We start from the raw sequence: 26552 nt of genomic DNA on the forward strand, positions 1-26552 counted from the left end.
TTGTTATTCTTTGTACCTACAACCTGTCATATAACAGCGCTCTTTAAATGTCATTTACTAATTTATTCATTAAATAAGGGAATTGTCTTTTATAACCTTTAAAGTCCCTTATTGTTCTAAAAGCCCAAATTATAATATCATAGAGATAATTTAGGTGTTAGAAATAGGTAGTAAAAACATGATGGTTTGTTCTTTAAATATTCAGATAACTTCCCCAGTTTATCACATAATCTTCTATTTAGAGATACCCTGTAACCATATGACATGAGAGAAAGAACATTAACCTGATCAAAAGGCAAATGATCTTGTCCAAATCCCACTATTTCTCAGCTGTATGAAATTGTACAAATCACTTAACTCACCCTGATCCTCAATTTCTGCATCTTTCAAGTAAGTATGATGATTTCTGCTCTGCCTGTCTTGTAAACTTGCTGTGAAGAACTGAGAAAATATAGTGAAAGAAATTTCACCCTGCACTCTTCAAATATAATGCAGAATTAAGACTCAATTAAAATGTAACATCAATTATGTCTGATTCCCATAAATATGCTACTGCATTGAGAAAAATAATATCATTTATTCTCATATTACAGCTACTTATTATAAATATTTAGTAGAAAGCAGAAAGTCACCCTGCTCATGCTAAATAATCTCAACTTCAACAGAGTTTTGTCAGTCACTTCTAATAAGACCGCAGCCAAGGAGCCGCCTTTTTAATCGCTTTGAAAGAGAAAGCGATCAGAATGCCTTTCTCACGTATATCCCACAGTAACATTTTACCCCCAGAATACATGGTATTGGTCTTTGATGAATCACTTCTTTTTTAAACCTAGAAAATATGATTGTCTTAGTTCTTAGTTACACATTTGAATAGAAAGTCCCCCCAAAAAAATTCCCCAATCTGTTTCTTTGCCTTTGCTTAAGACAGCTAGATTGTTTAAGATAAACATGTGTCCTGTTTGTTGAGACAAATTATTCCTCTGTCACCCAGCCAAGAGTGCAGTGGAGTGATCATAGCTCACTACAGCCTTGAACTCCTGGGCACAAACCATCCTCCTGCCTCAGCCTCCTAAGTAGCTGGGACTACAGGTGCATGGCCACCAGCCCTGGGTAATCTTTTTATATTTTGTAGAGATGGGGTCTCACTATATTGCCCAGGCTGGTCTTAAACTTCTGAGCTCAAGTGATCCTCCTGTCTCAGCCTCCCCAAGTGCTGGGATTATAGACGTGAGCCACTGCACCCAGCCTCACGTGTCCAGTTTATTGAGCAGATGGTTTTAGTAGGGCACAAAAAAAATGACTCTTCTTTTTTTACCACTGCTTTTCAAGTAAGTACACCAGATCTTTCTCAACCACTGAAGAAGGTCTGTCAAGTCAATGCAGTGGCTTCTCCTGTCAATTTTGGGATTTGCAGCAGTATCCTTTCAGGTGTTAAAAAGAACAGTGGGATTTCAATCAAAATACTCATCTCACATCTTAACAGCCTCCCCTTACACACGGCTCAGAGCTGGGAAGCCTGCAGCAGTACAGGGGCTGGTTCCTTTCTCTCCCTGTTCAGTCTCACTCTCTGCTGCTTCTGGCTTCCTACTCTGGGGATTGCTATGTAACAAATCACTCCAAATTTAAATGTTTATCATAACAGTCACTTATTTTGCTTATTAATTTCTTCTATGTGGAACCATCCAGGGCAACCCCAAATGGGATGATTCTAAAGATTGGGGGCTGGGATCAACTAGAGGCTTCTCTCTCAGATGTCTGGCCCATGCTTCCACGTTCCTCTAGAGTTGGGAAAGAAGGAGACAAGAACTATCTCGACTATAATCTTGTCTTGATGACTTCATTGTGACTGGTGCCTAGATGTAAATTATTTTGCTTATGGGCTCTCAGAGTCCCTTTCCATTAGGGACCCCTGTGGTCCCTCTTCCTGAGCCAAATGATGTCCTCTTAAGCTGCTTCCCCGTGGCGTCCCCTCAGCCCTCGTGTCCAATGGTACAGCACTCACAGCCTTTTCTGCTGGGGTTACCAGGTCCCCCCGAGGAAGGCACACCTCTTGGGCAGGTTATTTGTGAATGTCCTTCCAAATCTAGTCTATTCTTGCCCAGAGGGGAGCTCAATACTTTTGTTCTGCCAAACTCTGGAAACAGACTACTCTCTCGGAGTACCCTCTTATATTGTCAGCAGGAACAGATCCGGCCAGCCCTTCACCATGACGTCTTTTAAATGTGATGGTCAAACACCGATCCTCATACCCCGCACTTATCCCCAAAACTCCAGAAGATGCCTCTTACATTTTTCTGAAGGACTCAGCACACCTTGCTCTGGACCCATGGTGGCACTAGACCCCTGGGTTTCCGCAGCTCAACAACATGCAGTCCAAAAGGAAGCTAGTCAGGGAGATGTTAGTCTCCCCTTTCCCCACACAGAAACACCCCATGGGTGGGTCTCTGAAAGACCTCTCTCTTGCTCTGAGGCCAGGGAAGCAGAAACGGCACTGTCACGATGCTTTTTAGAGGAATCTTCACTCTGCCTCTCAATCACTCCTTGGTATTCGATATGTCCTGGAGGCGGCTGATGGCTTGTGGCCACCTCCCATATGCTGCCCCTCTTTTCGGAATGTGGTAAAGCTTGTTACTATCATTCTTACTTTTGGGGCTCCAGTGCTCAGAAGCCCTGCAACTGTAAAAATGGTACATTTAACATCCGTTCCATGGGCATCAAAAATTACAATAATGATGCAACCACTGTGATCAGCATGAAGGACTCATGAGATAATAATCACGAACCTTTTTTTTTCTCCTGTGGTCCCATTAAAAGTGTCCTATGGGGTCCCAGTCTCACCCTGGCCCTGTGGTAAAAATTCAAGCAGTCTCATGACATTTCTGTTTTTCGTCAGAAATGGAAGATCCTCAAGTCTGTAATTAATCAACCTATCACAGGGAAGCAGTCACTACTACTCAGAATTGTCCCCCTCTCCCAGCTCAAATGTGCTGCTTTAGGATGGGTTGGAGGGGGAGGGGATTGGGGATTGGCTGCTTCCATTTTTCTTTGTACTTCTGCCTCACTTTTCTTTCTAATTCAGTTTCTGACCCCTCCAGATCGAAAGGGCAGGAACATGGCAGTAAATTTCTTCCTCGAAAAAAATACCATCTTGAGCTAGCATTGTGATCCACTGGCCTGGCCAATGTTGAAATCCGACCTTCTCTGATTGGTAGAGTTGCCAGATAAAATGCGAAACAACCAGTTAAATTTGAACTTCAGAAAAACAACATAACATTTTCATATAACTAAAAAGTATTTGTTATTAATCTGAAACTCAAATTTTACTGAGTATCCTTGATTTTTATTTGCTAAACTTGTTGACCCTACAGTGGTAGAGTCCTCATGGGGAATCTTCAGAGGTGCTTCTCACACCCCCGCTGCTGGAGTTCTAATACCCAAAGTTCCCTTGGGGATGGGGGTTGCATCTGTATTCCAGCTCGTTCCTGACTCTACCCAGACCTTCCAAATCTGTTCTGCTGTGGTCTGCTCACCTCAACAGGAGGCTCTGTACACTAGGGACCACATCTAGCCCAGCAAAGCCCATGAGCAGGAGGTCCACTCCCAAGGCAATGAGCTCTCCTTGTGCTCCTGCCATAGCCATCAACCCTTTTAGAAATTCAAGTGTAGATCAGACTTGAGTCCACCATTTCGCCCAGGGCCAATGGACACAAATTTCTCCAAGCAGTCTCTTAGAAAGCTCATTTTCCTGGCCCATTTCCTATCCTGATATGATCACTTGAACACACACAACTAGCACCTACCACATACACCTCCCAAACATACCCACAGCCCTGGCTCGGGAGAATAGAAATGACAGGAAACCAGGTTAACGAAAATCATCCATTAAAAACACATACATACACACTTGTAAATATTCAAACTTAAATACTTTTTGTTTCCAAAGCTACGTTTTACTTCAAGGAGTTATGCAGAAACACAGAATGGAAGAATTGGCAAGCCAGGTTTTTATTCAAATTTATTTAATGAGTTAAAAAAAATCTCCAAATGTAAATTAGTAGGGAGATGTCTGATTAAACTGGACTAGTGACAGCACATGGCTGGCATGCGGGTCCACCCTGCCTGCTTAGATGCATTTTTTTGGCAGGAGCCTTGGGAAAGGTTGGAACTTTGACAGGATAGAATCTGTGCACTTCAGAATGTCTGCACATCTTTTCTGTGCGGTCACACTTTTGTAACTATGGAGAAGTAGGCTGTGAGATATCACTATCTTTAATTCCAGCCTACATGCTTCAGAAAAAGCAACCCTATACAAAAAACTGAAAAGCATTTTCACAAAACTGGAATCTAATCAGAAAAAGAAAATCCAAAACATTATTTTTGCTTCAAGCTTATATAGGGTGCAATGCAAAAGGTCAGTGTTTTCTTTTTTTCCATTTAAATGATGATGTACAGAGATGGTTTAAAATAATAGAAATGCTTACAGGGATCCTTGTGCTTGTTGCGAAAAGACTAAAACTTCATCATATTGGGCTGTAGGATATTATTTTAAGCACATGAGTTGGCCTATCCAATCCCAAGGCATAGTGGCATGAACAGGAGTTCCTCATTCATTCTCTATTTAATACCCTGGTTCCCACATCTGCCTTTAATGGCAGTCTCTAACCTTCATACCCTTTCTAAGAACCCAGGTCTCAGAACCCCAGGAACTATTAGCCTCCTTCACTGCACCTTCTCCACTCAATCAAAACCTACACATTCAACGTTCCATTGCAGGAGGGCACTATATGTGACAACAAAGCCTCACTGTTAATAAGCTACACTCAGCCAAGCTGTATGAGCAACCACATCCTCTTATTAAATACTTCTTGTCCCAGGTAACATTTTTATTTTACTAACTCCCTCAAGCCTTTAATATCATTGAATCATTGGGGCAAAGTGATTTACTGTTACTGCTTAAGTGATTCAATATTCCTGATCATTACCTCTGTCCTCATTCGTGGACAAATGTTTTGGGTCACATCTTGGGGAATCACACTGATTGAACAATATTTTCTCACATTTACCAATTTGCTAATTAAAAAGCAAAAAACAATGTAGTTTCATCAAACTTCTTTTTCTCTTGACGAAGTAGTTGTAGCTAAATGAATAAAATAGTTTTCAAATTAAACATGAACCTAGTCTTTGAGAAACAAGCTGGATTATAGGAATAAATATGACATGGTACGGGAAATGGGAGGTGACTCACAGCTGCCACAATTCCATCATCAACATTGTCAGGTGCTTGTCCCTGAACAGGACATTCTAGTCCACCTAATTTAGGTTCAGGGCAGGCTCAGCCCCCAGAAATGATTTTGTTCTCCCTTCATCAGAAATAGCCTTGCCTGCTGAACAGATGGGAGAGACCATAACTGTGATATCAAGGCATATGGTTTTGAGAACAGATAGGAGTAGTAATTGCAAATATTAGTACATTGTCTTTCAGGTTTTCATGAAAATGATACACATTCATGTCAATGGGCAAAAATAACAGATAATATTTTCAATCATCTCAAAACCTACTTGGATAAAATCAACTGATTATAAATTAGTTAGCTTGCATTCCTAAAGTAAACTATGCCATCTGCACCACTAATTTGATAATAGGATAAAAGAAATTAGGTTGGTCCTCATGGAAACCAGATTCTTCATTCATTTGTTCATTCATTCATTGAACAAATGCATGTTAAGCAGTGAGTATATGTCAAGCACTATGCTGGATTTGTGAGATAAAACAGTAAGCAAGTTGTTGTCTGGTCTGAAGGAGCTAATAATCTAATGAAAGAATACATATAAATAACCTGGGAATTACAATGAAGTGGGATAAGCACCAAGACAGACGAGACCATGGGAACCCCTAGAAGGGGCACCCATTCCTATCCAAGATGAGTTGCCTGAGACAGTTATCAAGGAGTGATATCAAAGCTGAAATCTGAATTAATGTATAGTATTAGCCAGACAAAGAGCAAGCAGCTGAGAGGCAGTATAGTGGAGAACAGTTTATATATGTCAAAGACATAGAAGAGATAGAGACAGAGACACAGATAAATAGAGAAAAGAGATTCTGAGTAGTATGATGTATTAGCAAGGGTCTCCCAGAGAAACAGAACCAATAGGATGTATAAATATGGAGAGAGATTTATCAAAAGGAATTAGCTCATACAATTATGGAGGCTGAAATGATCCAAGATCTACAATCAGCAAGCTGGACACCCAGAAGAGCCAATGGTACAGTTCCAGTCTAAGTATGAAAGCCTGAGAACCAGAAGAGCTGATAGCGCAAGTTCCAGTCTGAAAGCTAACAGGCTTGAGACACAGGAAGAGCTAATTTTTCAGTTTGAGTCCAAAGACAGGAAATCACCAATATCTCAGCTTAAGGTAGTCAGGCAGGCAGAGTTCCCACTTAGCCTTATTGAGGTATCCAATTGACTGGATGAGGCCCACAGACATGAGGGAGGGCAATCTGCTTTGCCCAGTCTACTGATTCAGTTGTTAATCTCATCCAGAAACAGCCCCATATACATACCTAGAATAATGTTTGACAAAATGTCTGGGCACCCCGTGGCCCAATCAAGTTGACACATTAAATTTACCATTGCATATAAATTATTTGCATTCTTAATTTGTCACAACCATCAGATACATTACAGTTATGATGTTGATATATGTTAATGCAACTATTTTTTTCTCCATCCATTATCTGGAAAGAAGAGGGAAAAATGATGTTTAAGTAATGAAATGTCCTAATTTGCTTAAAATTCTGATTATGGGCTTCTAATTGTTACAGAATCATGGCTATGTTATTTGTCAACATTTAAAAGATTTCAGTACCCTGTGGTGCTTCTGCTCTTCATTTTGAACAGTTAAGAACAATGTACCAGGTAAAGACAGGGCATTCTGTGCAGTCAGAGGATAAGGAATCAAGATTTGGATGTTCCAAATCTTGAACCTTATCTTAACAGATAAGAACCAATCTTAGTAGTGTTAGTAGTATCTTAGAACCAAATCTTAGTAGTGTTCCCAACTAGCGTCTTGCATCTCTTCAAATCAGAGGATGTTACTGGGGACTTGTTTCAGTGCCCCCCGGGGTTCCCAGGGTAAGATCTGAGGTAGGTAGTTGACCCACCCAGATCAGATAGATGACCCCTAGGTGGCAGTATTGGCCACTTACCTATTCCTACCAATCAGAATATCAGCTTTTTGTCCAGCCAAAATGCGTTTGAAATCACACACGATGTAATTTACAAAATAAAGTTTCACAAATAATTATTTATGGTAATATATTGACTTTAAAATAGACTACCAGAATAGAACCTTGGTTAAAACAGAATGGGGTAAACTCTACACTTGTTATCCAAAAATCTATTAGAACTCAGCATTACTTTCACGTCCTGGTTTAGATTGAGAGGAATGCGTTAGAACAGATCACCCTGAATTACATTCTATGCATCTATTTGAGTCACAAAACTTAAAATAGATATTACATATACATATGTATTTTTATATACATATACATGCATCTATAAACATAAAATGCATAGGCTATATATAAATTTAGTGTCTAAATTATATAACTAAAGTGTTTCATATCCTAAAGTTTTGTGTTTGTTTTGATCCTGCAGAGCATTGAAAATTGTTGCTTTCCCAAAAAAAAACCTTCAGAGAGCAACTGTGCACACACCAGCAGCCAAGCTGTTTATTAGGCTAAGAGTGAATTCAGGAGAACTTTTTAAAAGATAATCAATGAAAGGTGAAGATAATACGAAGGCAGCAAGTGTGTAACCCTACTAAGACTCTGCAAACACCCTAGACAAGACCCTTGGAGAAGAACATTTCTATGTACTTATACTTATCACAGATGCCTTGCACATTCTTCACTGATACTCTCCTATGATGTGCCACACAAAAGGGCTGTAGCAGGTTTGTCACAACTTGAAATTCTCCTCCTTTTATCCTGAGGGGATTGTGAAGCTCACGTGGTTTGGGTAAAGAATCTACAATCAAAATCTTTTTCTAAGTGTCTGTGGCTGAATAAAAAGTAATAATATATTTTTAAATGAGCATTTAAAGCAAAGCCAATTGCTAAGATTATGGCTGAAAATGGATGTTATCTACTATGTTTATATTAACTTATTTCTATAGAGCATTTCTATAGGGGGTTTCTGAGTTAGTAAAGATAGTACAGAGATAAAAAAAGGAACTTAATGAAACCAAAATTTATACCCTAGAAACAAGATAAAATGTTCTGTGCCATCTGTAAGAAGGCTGTTCAATACTTTTACTCTTTACTGCATCAAAGGCACAGCAGCATTTGTTTCCTCCCCCTTTGGGAGGGACAACAGTCAACAAAAAAACTGGTAATAAAATCAGGATAACAGCAAAATTATATATACACATATATAGTTTAGAAAAAGGAAAGGAACACAGGCATTTATGAATCTAGGTTTGAGAAAACCTGCTAAAGTTCAAAGATGAATCAGTTAAATTGTTTTAGGTTCTAAATAGTTTTCATGGAAATGAGCACAAAGGGGAGAGCACGGCTAAGGACTAACAATACAGTCAACGAGGGAGGCAGGTTTTGTTCTATCATTTTTCTGTTGCTCTTCCTGTAGGAGGAAGAACGGCTCCTTCAGCACGAGTGCCAGAGTGAGCAGGCCTGCACAGCAGGGCCAGAGCTCACCCACACACAAGGAAAGCTGGAAATAAAACTTTGTTTGTAAGACACTGAGATTTAGAGACAGTTTGCTATGCAGTAGAGTCAAGAGAAAGCTGGCTGATGAAACCCTGATTGGAAAACACAATCATGGGCTTGATACTACGAGGAGGTCTAGAAGGAATGTATCCAGTGTAGATTTTCCCATAACCTTTATTCTAACTTAAATAAAAGGATAACGCTACAATAAAAGTGCTATTTAGAAATCAGGTTGAAATGTGAAAATTCGAGATTTTTGGAAACATAATTCAAACTATGAAGCAATATAGATGCATTTTTTCTAATATGGCAAATAGAATACATATATTATATATTATTTATATATATTTATAAAATATAAATTGTATATATAAAATATAAATATATATATATATATATTTTTTTTTTTTTTTTGAGACAGAGTCTCGCTTTCTCGCCCAGGCTGGAGTGCAGTGGCGTGATCTCGGCTCACTGCAAGCTCCACCTCCCGGGTTCACGCCATTCTCCTGCCTCAGGTTCCCGAGTAGCTGGGACTATAGGCACCGGCACCACGCCCAGCTAATTTTTTGTATTTTTTAGTAGAGACAGGGTTTCACCATGTTAGCCAGGATAGTCTTGATCTGCTGACCTCGTGATCCGCCCGCCTCGGCCTCCCAAAGTGTTGGGATTACAGGCGTGAGCCACCGCGCCCGGCCAGAAAGAAATATTTTACTTGTTACCCTAAACTCTGGAGCCATTGGCACAGCACAAAGGAGTTTAGATTGGCAAGAAATACTCTAGTCCAGACCCAAGAGTGGCTATGAATAGTGCCTCAGTCTATTTCTGATAGAGGGATATTAAAGTAGCCAAGTATAATAGTGGATTCATTTTCTTTCTTCTTACAATTCTATCAGTTTTTTCCCAGCGTATTTTGACACTCTGTTGTCAGGTACACACACATTAAGGATTGTTGTGTCTTTCTCGGAGTATTGACCCTTTTGTGATTATGTAATGCCCTTTTTTCTTTCTGATAACATTTTTTGCTTTGAAGTCTGCTCTATCTGAAATTAATATAGTACACTCCTGCTTTCTTTGATTAGTATTAGGTTGGTATATCTTTCTCTATCCCTTTACTTTTAATCTATATGTGTTTTTAAATATAAAGTGGATTTCTTGTAGAGAACATATAGTTGGGTCTTGTTTTTTGATCCACTGACAACCTCTTTTAATTGTGTATTTAGATTATTGACATTGAAAATGATTATTGATATAGTTGGAATAATATCTACCATATTTGTTATGGTATTCTATTCCTTGTTCTTCATTTCTACTTTTGTCTTCTATACTTCTTCTGCCTTCTGCGGTTTCGAGTATTTTGTGTTTTAATTTTCTGTCCTTTCTTGGCATATCAATACTTTTTACTCTTCTAGTGGTTGCCCTAAAGTTTGTAATATACAGATGATATGCATTTGACTTAGTTTTTCAACTTTACAATAGTAAATATATATATTCAGTATGTATTGAATTTGTATAACTTCATTAATTACATGAGCTATTCAGCATTTTATTATAAATTAGGCTTTGTGTTAATTTTGCCCAACTACAGGCTAATGTAAGCGTTCTGAGGATATTTAAGGTAGACTAGGCTAAGCTATGATGTTCAGTAGGTTAGGTGTATTAAATGGATTTTTGACTTATGAAATTTTCCATTTATGATTGGTTTACTGAGACATGACCCCATCATAAGTCAAGGAGCATCTTTACACTTACAGCTAATCTAAATCTGCTTTCAGTAACACAATGCTGCTTCATAGATACTGCAAGTACCTTATAATAACAAAATATTTCTAATTCCTCGTTCCTGTCCCCTGTATCACTGTCATTTGCTTCACTCGTACATAAGCCTATGTGTACACAAGCATTCATAATTGAATACATTGTTGCTATTTTGAGCAGTTATCTGTTAAGGTTTTTATTTTGTTTTCACTTATTCTCAATGCTCTTCAGTTTTTTAATTTTTAATTTTGTTAATTGAAAGATCAAATTGTATATATTTCTCATGTACAACATGACGTTTGGAAGTACATATACATTGTGGAATGAGTACATCTAGCTAATTAACATGTGCATGACCTCACAGTTTTTTTTTTTTTTTGTAGTGAGAACAATGTACATTCACCCTCTTAGCGTTTTTCCAAGAATACATTGTTAACTGTGTTGTATCATCAGCAGATCCCTTGAACTTATTTCTAACTGAAATCTTGCATCCCTTGACCAACATCTCCCCAACTTCATCCCCCGACATCCCCCTCCAATCACCTCCTACCAGCCTCTGGTAAACATCATGCTACTGTCTACTTCTATGAGATCAACTATTTCAGCTTGCACATATAAGTGATATCATGCAGTATTTGCCTTTCTGTCCCTGGCTTATGTCACTTTAACAAAATGTTGTCTAGGTTCGCCTATGTTGTCATGGATAGGATCTGTTTATATGGCTGGGTAATATCCCATTGTGTATCTGTACCACATCTTTACCCATTCATCCATTGATGGACACTTATATTGATTTCATGTCTTGGCTATTGTGAATAATTCTGCAATAAACATGGGAAGTGCAGTTATCTCTACAAAATACTGACTTCAGTCAGGCATAGTGGCTCATACCTGTGATCCCAGCACTTTGGGAGGCTGAGGTGGGAGGATTGTTCGAGCTCAGGAGCTCAAGACCAGCTTGGGCAACATAGAAAGAGCTTGCCTTTACTAAAATTAAAAAAAATTAGCCAGGCATGGTGGTGCACACCTGTAGTCCCAGTTACTTGGGGTACTGAGATAGGAGAATCACTTGAGCCCAGGAAGTTGAGCCTGCAGTGAGCCCTGATCATGCCACTGCACTCCAGCCTGGGCAACAGAGAGAGACCCTGTCTCAAAAAAATAAAATACTGATTTTGTTTTCTTTGAATATGTATTCACTAGTAGGATTGCTGTGTCATATGACAGTTCAAGTTTTAGTTTTAGAGGGAACCATCATACTGTTTTCCATAATGGCTATACTAATTTACATTCTCACCAGAAGTGTGTGTGCATTCCTTTTTTCTACATCCTCACCAACAGTTGTCCTTTGGGGTTTTTTGTTTTGTTGTTGTTTTGGATTACAGATATCCCAATAGGTATCAGATGAAATCTCATTGTGGTTTTAATTTGCATTTCCCTGATGATTAGTGGTGTTGAGCTTTTGCTGTGCAGATTTGTAGTTTGATATAATCCCATTTGTCTATTTTAGCTTTTGTAGTCTGTGTTTTTGGGGGCATATTCAAAAAATCATTGCCTAGACCAATGTCATAAAGGTTTTTCCCCATATTTTCTTTTAGTAGTTGCATAGTTTCAGGTCTTACACTTAAGTCTTTAATCCATTTAGAGTTGATGTTTGCATGCGATAAGAATCTAATTTCAATCTTTTGCATGTGACTATCCAGTTTTCCTAACATCATATATCAAAGAGGCTGTCTTTTCTCCATTGTGTGTTCTTGGCATCTTTGTCAAAAAATCAGTTGGGTATAAGCGTGTGGAATAATTTCTGGGCTCTCTATTCTGTTCCATTGATCTGTATGTCTATTTTTATGCCGGTGCCATGTTGTTTTTGTTGTGATAGCTTTATAGTATATCATGAAATCAGATACTGTGATGCCTCCAGCTTTGTTCTTATCATTCAAAATTGCTTTGGCTATTCAGGGTCTTTTGTGGTTCCATACAAATTTTAGCATTGTTTTTCCTATTTCTGTAATGAATGTCACTGGTATCTTGATAAGGATTACATTCAATCTATAGATCACTCTGGGTAGTATGGACATTTTTGCAACATTAATTCTTCCATTATCATTAACACGGGATATCTTTCCATTTATTTGTGTCTTCAATTTCTTTCATCAGTGTTTTATACTTTTCATTGTACAAATCTTTCACCTCTTTGGTTAAATGGATTTCTAAGTATTTTTGTATTCTATTGTACATTTGATGATTTTCTTGATTTCTTTTTTAGATAGCTCACTGTTAATGTATAAAACCCTACTGATTTTTATATGCTGATTTTGTATCCTGCAAGTTTATTGAATTTATTTAGGTTCTAACAGTTTTTGGTAGAGTCTTTGGGGTTTTTTTGTATATAAGATCATGTCCTCTACAAACAAGGAAAATATAACTTCTTCCTTTCCAATATGGATATATTTTATTTATTTCTCTTAATTACTCTGGCTAGGACTTCCAATACTACGTTGAATAGAAGTGGCATGTTAGCTGTGGGCTTATCACATGTGGCTTTTATTACGTTGAGGACCATTTCTTCTATACATACCCAACTTTTTGAGAGTTTATCATGAAAGGATATTGAATTTTGTCTCACTGTTTTTCTGCAACCACTGAAATGATAAGTTTCTTGTGCATCATTCTGTTATTGATTTTGTTGAACAATCTTTGCATCCCTGAGATAAATCCCACTTGATCACAGCAAATGAACTTTTTAATATGCCATTAAATTTGGTTTGCTAGTATTTTGTTGAAGATTTTTGTATTTATGTTTATCAGAGATATTTGCCTGTAGTCTTTTTTGTTTTATCACGTCCTTGTCTATCTTTGGTATCAAGGCAATGCTGTCCTAGTAAGAAGAGTTTGGAAGTTTGGAACAGTTCAACTAGAATTGTTCGAGTAGAATTATTATCAGTTATTTAAATGTTGGTAGAATTCCACAGTAAAACCATCAGGTCCTGGGCTTTTCTTTGAGGGGAGATTTTTGTTACTGATTCAATCTTCTTACTCATTATTGGTCTGTTCAGATTGTCTATTTCTTCATGATTCAATCTTAAAGTATGCCAGAGAATTAATACATTGCTTCTAAGTTATCCAATTTGTCAGTGTATAATTGTTCTTAATAGTTTAAGATCCATTGATACTCTTCCTTACTTTATGTAGATCTAAGTGTCTGACCTTTATCACTTTCTTCTGTCTGAAGAATTTGTCAGCTTTTTTTTTTTTTTTTTTTTTTTTTGAGACGGAGTCTCGCTGTCACCCAGGCTGGAGTGCAGCGGCACGATCTCGGCTCACTGCAGGCTCCGCTCTTCGGGGGTCTCGCCATTCTCCTGCCTCAGCCTCCTGAGTAGCTGGGACTACAGGTGCCCGCCACCTCACCTGGCTAATTTTTTGTATTTTTAGTAGAGACAGGGTTTCACCGTGTTAGCCAAGATGGTCTCGATCTCCTGACCTCATGATCCGCCCGCCTCGGCCTCCCAAAGTGCTGGGATTACAGGCATGAGCCACCACGCCCGGCCTCTGTTAGCATTTTTTGCAAGGCATATCTACTGCCAATAAATTTCCTTTGATTTGTGTTTTAGAAAATATTTTTACTTTACTTTTGAAGCCTAACTGCAGGGTACAGAATTCTCATTGGTGGGAATCTTTTCTCTCAATTTTTTTTTTTTTTTTTTTTTTTTTTTAGAGACAGAGTCTCACTTTGTCAGCCAGGCTGGAGTGCAGTGGCACCATCTCAGCTCACTGCAGCCTTCACCTTCTAGGTTCAAGCAATCCTCTTGCCTCAGCCCCTCAAGCAGCTGGAGACTACAGACACATGCAGCCACACAGGGCTAATTTTTTTTTTTTTTTTTTTTTTTTTTTTTTTAAGTAGCAACGTGGTTTCATCCTGTTGTCCAGGCTGGTCTCGAACTTCTGAGTTCAAGCAATCCACCTGCCTTGGCTTTCCAAAGTGCTAGGGTTACAGACCTGAGCCACCATGCCTGGCCTTCTCTCAACACTTTAAGTACTTCATGCCACTCTCTTCTTGCTTGAATGGTGATATGGTTTGGCTGTGTTCCCACCCAAATCTTCTTGAATCATAGCTCTCATAATTCCCACGTCATGGGAGAGACCCAGTGGGAGGTAACTGAACCATGGGTCTGGGTCTTTTCCATGCTGTTCTTGTGATAGTGAGTAAGTCTCATTTATAAAATGGTTCTATAAAGGAGAGTTCCCCTACACACATTCTCTTGCCTGCCGCCAAGTATGACATGACTTTGATCTTCCTTCGCCTTCCACCATGGTTGTGAGGCCTCCCCAGCCACATGGAACTGTGAGTCCATTAAAATTCCTTTCCTTTATAAATTACCCAGTCTCAGGTATGTCTTTATTAGCAGTGTGAGAACAGACTAATACAAATGGTTTCTGAGGAGAAATCAGATGTAATTCTTATTTTCCTCCTTTAAGGGCAGGGGTTTTTTCCTCTGGCTTCTTTCAAGGTTTTTGATCTTCGATTCTCTATAGTTCAAAGATAAAATGCCTATAAGTTTTGTTCTGGCATTCATCCTACTTGGTGTTCTCTGCATCTCCTGGATCTGAAGTTTAGTGTTCGCCGCTAATTTGGGGAAATCCTCAGTTGTCCTTGCTTCAAATATTGTTTCTCTTCCTTTCCATTACACATGTTACACCATTTCTAGTTGTCCCACAGTTCTTAGACATTCTGTTCCGGGTTTTGTTAGTCTTTTCTCACTTTGCTTTTTAGTGTTTGAAGTTTATTGTCATGTCCCTGAGCTCAGTGATTCCTTCCTCAGCTGTGTCCAGTCTAATAATAAGCCAGTCAAAGGCATTCTTCATTTCTGTTACAGTGCTATTGATTTCTAGTATTTCTTTTCCATTCTTAGAATTTTCGTTTCTCTGCTTACATTGTCCATCTGTTCTTGCATGTTTTCTACTTCTCAAGAAAGCACTTAGGTTCTTTTTAAAATTCCTGGCCTGATAATTCCAACATTCCTTGCATATCTGATCCTAGTTGATTCTTTTTGAGGCTCTTCAAACTGTGTTTTTGCCCTTAGTATGCCTTATGACTTTTGTTAAAAGATGAACATTATATACTAGGTAGAAAGAACTGCAGTAAACAGGCTCATGGTAACGTGCTAATGTAGTGGTAAGGTATGAGAAAGAAAGAAGCATTCCATAGTTTTATAATAGTTTTCATTCTTTTCGTAAGTCTGTGAACTGCACTGGAGCTTCTTAGTTTTTTTTTTGTTTTGTTTTGTTTTGTTTTGTTTGTTCTTCTTAGGAAGGACAGAACAGTTAGAGAGAGCTGCAGGTATTTCTTCTTCAGGTAGGTTAGGCTCATGTAAAATAGCTTCTCCTGAGAAAAGGCTTTGCTAAGAAGAATTGAATGTTCTAGTATTTTTCAAAATGATTCCTTTTTTCTCTCCTCTTGTCAGAAGGAGGAGGGGATTTTTCTCTAATATCTGCTGAGAGAACCTGGTACCTCTAGGGGTAAAACTCATAAAAGTGTGGGGCTCCCCCATGACAGGGTCCCCATGGAGCTTTTAACGCTGAGTTATTCGCTTTGAGCATCCAGCAATTCAGATACAGTTGTGATTTCCCTACCTTGTCAAGGGTTCCTGTCATGTTATTTGCTCCGTTGAATTGTGATTCCCTGTATCCTCCTGTCTATCCAATGTTGAAGGCAGCAGTTTGTCCTGGGATCTCCTTTCTCTGACAGATCTAAGAAGGGCTGCTGATTTTTCCACTTGTTCAGCTTTTCTCTTATTGTTAGGATGCAGTGGCAATTTCTAAGCTTCTTACCTGCCAGAGTAGAAGCCAGAAGTATGTTTTGTTATTTTCAGTCTCAGCTTTGACTGATTTAAGCCAGGATGGTGGAACAGAAGAGGCTGTCCTGTGCTGGGCAGACTCAAGTGAGCAGCTATCACAAATATCAGCATCCTACCTGGTAGAAAGTGTCCAATTTCTAGAAACTATGTTTTAAATTTTTAAACCTATTTCAGTGGCAACAAATTTTACAGTCAACTTTTCCTAAATTGGTTAATCTTTCTTTTCTCTTTCCAATCCTTACTTTATCATTCCTATCTTGTTGGATATCTCCCCTGAGGCATTCTTTTTCCACAGAGACCTGACATCTACTCTGAACAATGAGTTCAGATGTGTAGTTTACCACGAGGCACACAAATACCCAAGTACTGTTGGGCTTCACAAGTATAAGGCCCCTGGTGACTGATGAGATCCGAATTAGATTTACTGTGGTCTTTTTCAATTGCTTGTACTTCTGGATCCAGAATGGTGGCTAAGAACACAAAAACTGGTGTAGCTGGGATTTGAACTCTGTCTTAGTTCAAATTCCAACTATCCCACTTAGAAGCAATTTGAGCAAGTTTTTTTAACGTTTCTATCTCCGTTAACATTATATAAAATAGGAATGATAATCTTGTCTGTCGCAGATTTTGTAAAAATTAAGAGTTAATATACATAAAGCTCCTAGGAGAACACCTGGCACACAATTTTAACTCTGATAGGACCTATTCAATAGACCATACCAGAGCCATGGAACTCTGGTAGACTGGGAAGGAGGTACAGTAATACCTGAAATATTGATCTCTTAGCTTTTGAGGTGACCAGCAGGGAACCAGGCCAATCACCTCTGGCCAAATGCAACCAGGTGTGTCATTAAAATAATTTTAAAGTTCTATGTGAGTCAAGACGCGAAAGGGAATTGGGAAGCACTGCATTTTTCTATTTCCCACAAGGATAGCATACTGTGGAGCATTTCTATTTATTCCAGCAAATGCCTTCTCTGTCTGGCTCTTAAAATGTCATGTAGTTGTTAGGTTCTGCTGGGAGTCAGCTGCGCAGTATATGCACTGACCCCTATAAGAAGCAGGTGATACACTTTGATGTCTCACTTGAAAGTTGACTTCCTAGGACCCGTGTGAAATTCAAGTGCTCTGGCTAAGTGCCCTGAACAGGTAGTAGCTGCCTGTAGCTCTCCCCTGAGCCTCGGAGCAACTGTGGCACCACATTACACTGCATATAAATGCACCATGCTGCTTTCATGTTGCGAAGAAATTCCCCTTTCATATTGCAGCTTTGTAAATACATATGGAAGCTTTATCAGGGTGAAGTTATTAGAGTAATCTATCTCCCGTTTCTCATAGAAAGATACAAATGTTAAGCTTTCCTCAAGTTTTGGGTTCTTTTAATCACATATATAAACACGTGTGTGTGCACATGTGTGTATGGGTATGTGTGTGCGTGTGTACGTATGTGTATGTGCATGTGTCTGCATGTGTGTGTGCATGCATGTGTGCATGGGTGTGGGTGTGCCTCTGGGTGTGCGCATGTGTGTGAGTGTGTGTGTGTGTATGTGTGTGGGTGTGGTGTGGGGGGGACTGAGGATGTGTGTGTGTGTGTGTGTGCGTGTATGTATGTGTGTGTGTGCATGGGGGCGGGTGTGTGCAGGGGTGTGGGTGCACATGTGTGCATGTATGTGTATGTGTGTGCACCTGTATGTGTGTGCACGTGTGTGCGTGTATGCATGTGGGTGTGGTGTGGTGGGCTGGGGATGTGTATGTGCGTGTATGTGCATGTATGTGTGTGTGTGCATGGGGGTGCGTGTGTGTGGGGGGCGTGCGCAGGTGCGTGCACGGGTGTGGGTGCACGTGTGCGCATGTATATGTGTGTGCGCGTGTATGTGTGTGCACGTGTGTGCCTGTATGCATGTGTGTGCATATGTGCATGTGTGTATGCATGTTGGTGTGTGGGTGGTGTGCGTGTGTGTGCGTGTGTGCGTGTATGTGTGGGTGTGTGGGACATGTATGTATGTGTGTGCATGTGCGTTTATGCGTGCATGTATGTGTATGTGCATGGGTGTGGGGGTGTGGGTGCATGCGTGTGCGCATGTGGGCGCATCAATGCACGCTTGTGCATGCGTGTCAGTGTGTGTGTGCACACTCGTGCAGCAACATCAGAACTTGGCAGTTCTATAAAATGACTTTTATTCACACAGTCTGTTTGTGAGAAACTACACCAGATAGTAATGGGATCTTTTCCATTTGTAAATGGCATGAGAATGTGATCAAAAATATGTTCTTTAATAATAGTGCTGTTTTGAAAAAGTGAAGAAAAGGAAGCATTCTGTTTAGGGGGAAAAATGGAGTAGAAGGAGAGCTTTCCAAATGTTATTGTTGCTGCTTTTACCCATGGGAAGAACATACTGAAAAGTTCCAGACAGCAAACACACACTAAGCTCCAGAAAATTTAAGAATAAAATAAGGATTATAAAATATAGATAATTCAAAGCCAGATCATTCAAAGCATAACTCCACTGTAATGCTTTCAGGCCTCACAGGATCTTAATTCCTTTATCTGTAATATTAGATGTGTGAATTAAATGCGACTTGGATCCCATCTAGAATAGACAGGAATAATGTCTTCCTGATCTTAAGATTCAGTGTCTAAACATGTTGGAAAGTTGACTAAAGTATCCATTAGAAAGGAACAACATCAAGGTAGAATTGTCTCTTTTTAAGACTTTATCTACATAAGTATATACAAAATTTGATGTACAAAAGTGTATCAAAACATTTTAAAGGATAGAGACTTTGTTTTGGAGCTTGTGTTGGAGGTGGAAATATTTCATCTCAGGCTTGGCTTTGTCCACAAACTTCAATAACTTTTTATCACGTTAGCACAGTCAGAGTGTTTTGATTATGGGTTATGTTCCCTTGGACTTGCAAGACCAACAAACAGAGCCAGCAAATGGAAACCCTAAGCCAACTTCACTTGCATTACTTGTAATAAAGAGAATTGGTAACCACGTAAAGTCTAATCTCCTTCATAAAGCTTCTTTTTCTCATCACTTTCTTCATGACATTTGTTTTCTCATCTTTAAAATGGAGAAGTTAAAATAAATGAAGCCTGGAGTCCTTTTTGTCCTTTGAGTATAAGATTCTATGTCTTTAGAAAACATCTGAAAAAACTCAAAAGTGCCCTTGTTCTTTCATAAGCCAATTGAACCAACATCATTCTTATATTAGTAACTTTTGTGTGTCATTTGGAAAAATATCAATTCTATAATGGTTTCTAGTGACAGCTGACTAGGCGACTAAATTCAGCCATCCTACTAAAAAAAAATAAGGGTCCTTGTACACTGTTAGTACAGCTTCTGTGGCAGTTTTTCAAAAAAATAAAAAATTACCCTATTTCACTTCTGGTTGTATACCTGAAAATTCCACGTCTGGTTGTATACCTGAAATGATTGAAAGGAGGGTCTCCACAGATATTCGTAAACCCTTGTTTATGGCAGCATTACTCATCATAGCCAAAACACAGAAGCAACTCAAGTCCCCATTTATGGGTAAATGAATAAACAAAAGATGGTATATATATGCAATGGAATATTATTCAGCCATGAGGAGAGAATTTCTGACACATGCTCCAGCATGGATAAACCTTCGGGACATTATGCTAAGTGAAATAAACCAATTGCAAAAAGACAAATACTGCATGATTCCACATAGATGAGGTACCTAGTGTGGTCAATCATAGAGACAGAGCTGAATCGTTGCCAGGGGCTGGGGAGAATGGAAAGAGAAAACTTGTTCTTTATAGGTGTAGAACTTCAGTTTCGTAAGACTAAAAGGTGCAGTGGCATGATCTTATAGACCCAGGTCCTCGGGAGGCTGAAGCAGAAGGATCGCTTGAGCCCAGCAGTTTGAATCTGGCCTTGGTAACATAGTGAGCTCCCATCTCTTTAAAAAAAAAAAAAAAAAAAAGACTAAAAAGAATTCTGGAGATTGATTGCATAACAATATAAATGTATTTAACACTACTACATGTACACTTAAAAGTTGTTAGGATAGTAAATTTCATGTGTATTTTATTACAATTAAAAAATGAAGCTTTTTTTTAAAACTAGGTAAAATTCAAAAGGCTATGCTGAAAAACATCAGATATCTAATAGGTAGAGATAAAATGACTAATTTAAAACAGGAGAAGATTAATGCTCAAAGAGGAAAGCCTGAACCATTTCTGGCCCAGGACACATGCCCATGCAGAAAGAGAAGGTAATACATGGAATGATATTTGTCAAATGGTGAGAGGTAAAGGAGACAGTGCTGAAGTCCTAATATTCTCATGTGTATCACTGCTGGAGCCTCTTTTCCTAACTTGAGGGTCTCTTGCTTGTGCCTTGAAGCTTTGGAAGGCAGCTGAAAGGTAAGCCAGTTGACTGACTCTAGGGAAGAACAAATGTATAACAGTTCAACTCCTGCCAAGGAGGAAATCCTAACACAAAATCTTTTGTGTGGGATTAGTTCCCTCAGAGTCTCCGTCTGATATGGAATTAGGGATCTAGAAGATTCAGAGGATTGCCTAGGCGACCCGCAGAAAGACTACCTTGTTCCTGGACCACAAACCTCAGATCCCCAGCAGAGGCAATGAAAATCTCTCTGAAGAAAGTCAACACTCTAGGTATTAAGTTTACATTAATAATTTCTCAAATGTATGTCAAGGAAACAATCATAGGATTCCTCTCCTCTGGACAAAACCAGATGAACCAGCATCAACAGAAACAAGAGACAAAATAAATCATCTGCTGAAAATCTAAAGATTGGAATCATCTGATTCAAACTATAAACACTGCTGTGCTTGCTAGGCTCAGGGATATAAAAGTACAAACCTAAAAATGTCAAAAACTGGGAAGCTATATAAGTAACGTTGCAGAGTTGCAAAAGAATCTGTTTGAATTTTCAGAATGGAAAGGGTCAATAGCCAAAATAAACAACGCACTAGATGGGATTAACATCAGATCAGACACACAAAAAAGAATACTAGTGAACTTTAAGATAGGTCAAAGGAAACTATCCATGATAAAAGCCATAAAGACTAAAAAAAAAAAAGTAAAATTCTAAGAGATGGTGAAGATATAGGGGATGTAATGAAAAGATATACCCATAGTTTAATTGAGGTTGCAGAATAAGAGGCAAGAAGGTGGCAATATTTGAAGAAATGATAACTGAGAATTTCTCTAGACTGATAAACTACATCAATCCAGTGATTCAAGAAGTCCAACAATCCCTTATCCTATAACAGTGAAACTACAGAAAAAGTAAAGACAAAAAATATTAAGGCAATCAGAATAAAAAAGTACCCTCATTGGAACAAGAATCAGAGACAGTAGGAGCTAAATGATGAGAACACGTGGACACATACAGGGAAAGCACACACACTGGGGCCTGTTGGAGTGTGGAGGGTGGCAGTGGAGAGAGAATCAGGAAAAATAACCAATGAGTACTAGGCTTAATACCTGGGTGATGAAATAATCTGCAGAAATACCCATGACACACATTTACCTAGGTAAAAACCTGCACATGTACCTCTGAACTTAAAACTTTTGAAAAATAAAAAATTTTTAGCAATTAAAAAAAAGAATTACAAATAGTTGAATTCTTTTTTTTTTTTTTTTTTATATACTTTAAGTTTTAGGGTACATGTGCACATTGTGCAGGTTAGTTACATATGTATACATGTGCCATGCTGGTGGTATATCTCCCAGTGCTATCCCTCCCCCCTCCCCCCACCCCACAACAGTCCCCAGAGTGTGATATTCCCCTTCCTGTGTCCATGTGATCTCATTGTTCAATTCCCACCTATGAGTGAGAATATGCGGTGTTTGGTTTTTTGTTCTTGCGATAGTTTACTGAGAATGATGGTTTCCAATTTCATCCATGTCCCTACAAAGGACATGAACTCATCATTTTTTATGGCTGCATAGTATTCCATGGTGTATATGTGCCACATTTTCTTAATCCAGTCTATCATTGTTGGACATTTGGGTTGGTTCCAAGTCTTTGCTATTGTGAATAATGCCGCAATAAACATACGTGTGCATGTGTCTTTATAGCAGCATGATTTATAGTCCTTTGGGTATATACCCAGTAATGGGATGGCTGGGTCAAATGGTATTTCTAGTTCTAGATCCCTGAGGAATCGCCACACTGACTTCCACAATGGTTGAACTAGTTTACAGTCCCACCAACAGTGTAAAAGTGTTCCTATTTCTCCACATCCTCTCCAGCACCTGTTGTTTCCTGACTTTTGAATGATTGCCATTCTAACTGGTGTGAGATGATATCTCATAGTGGTTTTGATTTGCATTTCTCTGATGGCCAGTGATGATGAGCATTTTTTCATGTGTTTTTTGGCTGCATAAATGTCTTCTTTTGAGAAGTGTCTGTTCATGTCCTTCGCCCACTTTTTGATGGGGTTGTTTGTTTTTTTCTTGTAAATTTGTTTGAGTTCATTGTAGATTCTGGATATTAGCCCTTTGTCAGATGAGTAGGTTGCGAAAATTTTCTCCCATGTTGTAGGTTGCCTGTTCACTCTGATGGTAGTTTCTTTTGCTGTGCAGAAGCTCTTTAGTTTAATTAGATCCCATTTGTCAATTTTGGCTTTTGTTGCCATTGCTTTTGGTGTTTTGGACATGAAGTCCTTGCCCATGCCTATGTCCTGAATGGTAATGCCTAGGTTTTCTTCTAGGGTTTTTATGGTTTTAGGTCTAAGGTTTAAATCTTTAATCCATCTTGAATTGATTTTTGTATAAGGTGTAAGGAAGGGATCCAGTTTCAGCTTTCTACATATGGCTAGCCAGTTTTCCCAGCACCATTTATTAAATAGTGAATCCTTTCCCCATTGCTTGTTTTTCTCAGGTTTGTCAAAGATCAGATAGTTGTAGGTATGCGGCGTTATTTCTGAGGGCTCTGTTCTGTTCCATTGATCTATATCTCTGTTTTGGTACCAGTACCATGCTGTTTTTGTTACTGTAGCCTTGTAGTATAGTTTGAAGTCAGGTAGTGTGATGCCTCCAGCTTTGTTCTTTTGGCTTAGGATTGACTTGGCAATGCGGGCTCTTTTTTGGTTCCATATGAACTTTAAAGTAGTTTTTTCCAATTCTGTGAAGAAAGTCATTGGTAGCTTGATGGGGATGGCATTGAATCTGTAAATTACCTTGGGCAGTATGGCCATTTTCACGATATTGATTCTTCCTACCCATGAGCATGGAATGTTCTTCCATTTGTTTGTATCCTCTTTTATTTCCTTGAGCAGTGGTTTGTAGTTCTCCTTGAAGAGGTCCTTCACATCCCTTGTAAGTTGGATTCCTAGGTATTTTATTCTCTTTGAAGCAATTGTGAATGGGAGTTCACTCATGATTTGGCTCTCTGTTTGTCTGTTGTTGGTGTATAAGAATGCTTGTGATTTTTGTACATTGATTTTGTATCCTGAGACTTTGCTGAAGTTGCTTATCAGCTTAAGGAGATTTTGGGCTGAGACAATGGGGTTTTCTAGATAAACAATCATGTCGTCTGCAAACAGGGACAATTTGACTTCCTCTTTTCCTAATTGAATACCCTTTATTTCCTTCTCCTGCCTGATTGCCCTGGCCAGAACTTCCTACACTATGTTGAATAGGAGCGGTGAGAGAGGGCATCCCTGTCTTGTGCCAGTTTTCAAAGGGAATGCTTCCAGTTTTTGCCCATTCAGTATGATATTGGCTGTGGGTTTGTCATAGATAGCTCTTATTATTTTGAAATACGTCCCATCAATACCTAACTTATTGAGAGTTTTTAGCATGAAGGGTTGTTGAATTTTGTCAAAGGCTTTTTCTGCATCTATTGAGATAATCATGTGGTTTTTGTCTTTGGCTCTGTTTATATGCTGGATTACATTTATTGATTTGCGTATATTGAACCAGCCTTGCATCCCGGGGATGAAGCCCACTTGATCATGGTGGATAAGCTTTTTGATGTGCTGCTGGATTCGGTTTGCCAGTATTTTATTGAGGATTTTTGCATCAATGTTCATCAAGGATATTGGTCTAAAATTCTCTTTTTTGGTTGTGTCTCTGCCCGGCTTTGGTATCAGAATGATGCTGGCCTCATAAAATGAGTTAGGGAGGATTCCCTCTTTTTCTATTGATTGGAATAGTTTCAGAAGGAATGGTACCAGTTCCTCCTTGTACCTCTGATAGAATTCGGATGTGAATCCATCTGGTCCTGGACTCTTTTTGGTTGGTAAACTATTGATTATTGCCACAATTTCAGCTCCTGTTATTGGTCTATTCAGAGATTCAACTTCTTCCTGGTTTAGTCTTGGGAGAGTGTATGTGTCAAGGAATGTATCCATTTCTTCTAGATTTTCTAGTTTATTTGCGTAGAGGTGTTTGTAGTACTCTCTGATGGTAGTTTGTATTTCTGTGGGATCGGTGGTGATATCCCCATTATCATTTTTTATTGTGTCTATTTGATTCTTCTCTCTTTTTTTCTTTATTAGTCCTGCTAGCGGTCTATCAATTTTGTTGATCCTTTCAAAAAACCAGCTCCTGGATTCATTGATTTTTTGAAGGGTTTTTTGTGTCTCTATTTCCTTCAGTTCTGCTCTGATTTTAGTTATTTCTTGCCTTCTACTAGCTTTTGAATGTGTTTGCTCTTGCTTTTCTAGTTCTTTTAATTGTGATGTTAGGGTGTCAATTTTGGATCTTTCCTGCTTTCTCTTGTGGGCGTTTAGTGCTATAAATTTCCCTCTACACACTGCTTTGAATGCATCCCAGAGATTCTGGTATGTTGTGTCTTTGTTCTCATTGGTTTCAAAGAACATCTTTATTTCTGCCTTCATTTCGTTATGTACCCAGTAGTCATTCAGGAGCAGGTTGTTCAGTTTCCATGTAGTTGAGCGGCTTTGAGTGAGATTTTTAATCCTGAGTTCTAGTTTGATTGCACTGTGGTCTGAGAGATAGTTTGTTATAATTTCTGTTCTTTTACATTTGCTGAGGAGAGCTTTACTTCCAACTATGTGGTCAATTTTGGAATAGGTGTGGTGTGGTGCTGAAAAAAATGTATATTCTGTTGATTTGGGGTGGAGAGTTCTGTAGATGTCTATTAGGTCCACTTGGTGCAGAGCTGAGTTCAATTCCTGGGTATCCTTGTTGACTTTCTGTCTCGTTGATCTGTCTAATGTTGACAGTGGGGTGTTAAAGTCTCCCATTATTAATGTGTGGGAGTCTAAGTCTCTTTGTAGGTCACTCAGGACTTGCTTTATGAATCTGGATGCTCCTGTATTGGGTGCATATATATTTAGGATAGTTAGCTCCTCTTGTTGAATTGATCCCTTTACCATTATGTAATGGCCTTCTTTGTCTCTTTTGATCTTTGTTGGTTTAAAGTCTGTTTTGTCAGAGACTAGGATTGCAACCCCTGCCTTTTTTTGTTTTCCATTTGCTTGGTAGATCTTCCTCCATCCTTTTATTTTGAGCCTATGTGTGTCTCTGCACGTGAGATGGGTTTCCTGAATACAGCATACTGATGGGTCTTGACTCTTTATCCAACTTGCCAGTCTGTGTCTTTTAATTGGAGAATTTAGTCCATTTACATTTAAAGTTAATATTGTTATGTGTGAATTTGATCCTGTCATTATGATGTTAGCTGGTGATTTTGCTCATTAGTTGATGCAGTTTCTTCCTAGTCTCAATGGTCTTTACATTTTGGCATGATTTTGCAGCGGCTGGTGCCGGTTGTTCCTTTCCATGTTTAGCGCTTCCTTCAGGAGCTCTTTTAGGGCAGGCCTGGTGGTGACAAAATCTCTCAGCATTTGCTTGTCTGTAAAGTATTTTATTCCTCCTTCACTTATGAAGCTTAGTTTGGCTGGATATGAAATTCTGGGTTGAAAATTCTTTTCTTTAAGAATGTTGAATATTGGCCCCCACTCTCTTCTGGCTTGTAGGGTTTCTGCCGAGAAATCCGCTGTTAGTCTGATGGGCTTCCCTTTGAGGGTAACCCGACCTTTCTCTCTGGCTGCCCTTAACATTTTTTCCTTCATTTCAACTTTGGTGAATCTGACAATTATGTGTCTTGGAGTTGCTCTTCTCGAGGAGTATCTTTGTGGCGTTCTCTGTATTTCCTGAATCTGAATGTTGGCCTGCCTTGCTAGATTGGGGAAGTTCTCCTGGATAATATCCTGCAGAGTGTTTTCCAACTTGGTT

At 39.0% G+C, this 26552-nt stretch overlaps 1 long non-coding RNA gene across 1 annotated transcript in view; it reads right to left on the reverse strand.

Annotated features, from left to right (window-relative positions):
- Positions 1-386: 386 nt before the first annotated feature.
- Positions 387-26552, reverse strand: part of LOC134757400 (uncharacterized) — a 121917-nt gene continuing 95751 nt past the window's right edge. Inside the window, exon 4 of the long non-coding RNA XR_010131288.1 lies at positions 387-441. This is a non-coding gene — a long non-coding RNA (uncharacterized lncRNA). The remainder of the gene's footprint in view (positions 442-26552) is intronic.

The sequence above is a fragment of the Gorilla gorilla genome, chromosome 17, assembly GCF_029281585.2.
Source record: "Gorilla gorilla gorilla isolate KB3781 chromosome 17, NHGRI_mGorGor1-v2.1_pri, whole genome shotgun sequence".
In the NCBI taxonomy this organism is placed as follows: Eukaryota; Metazoa; Chordata; class Mammalia; order Primates; family Hominidae; genus Gorilla; species Gorilla gorilla.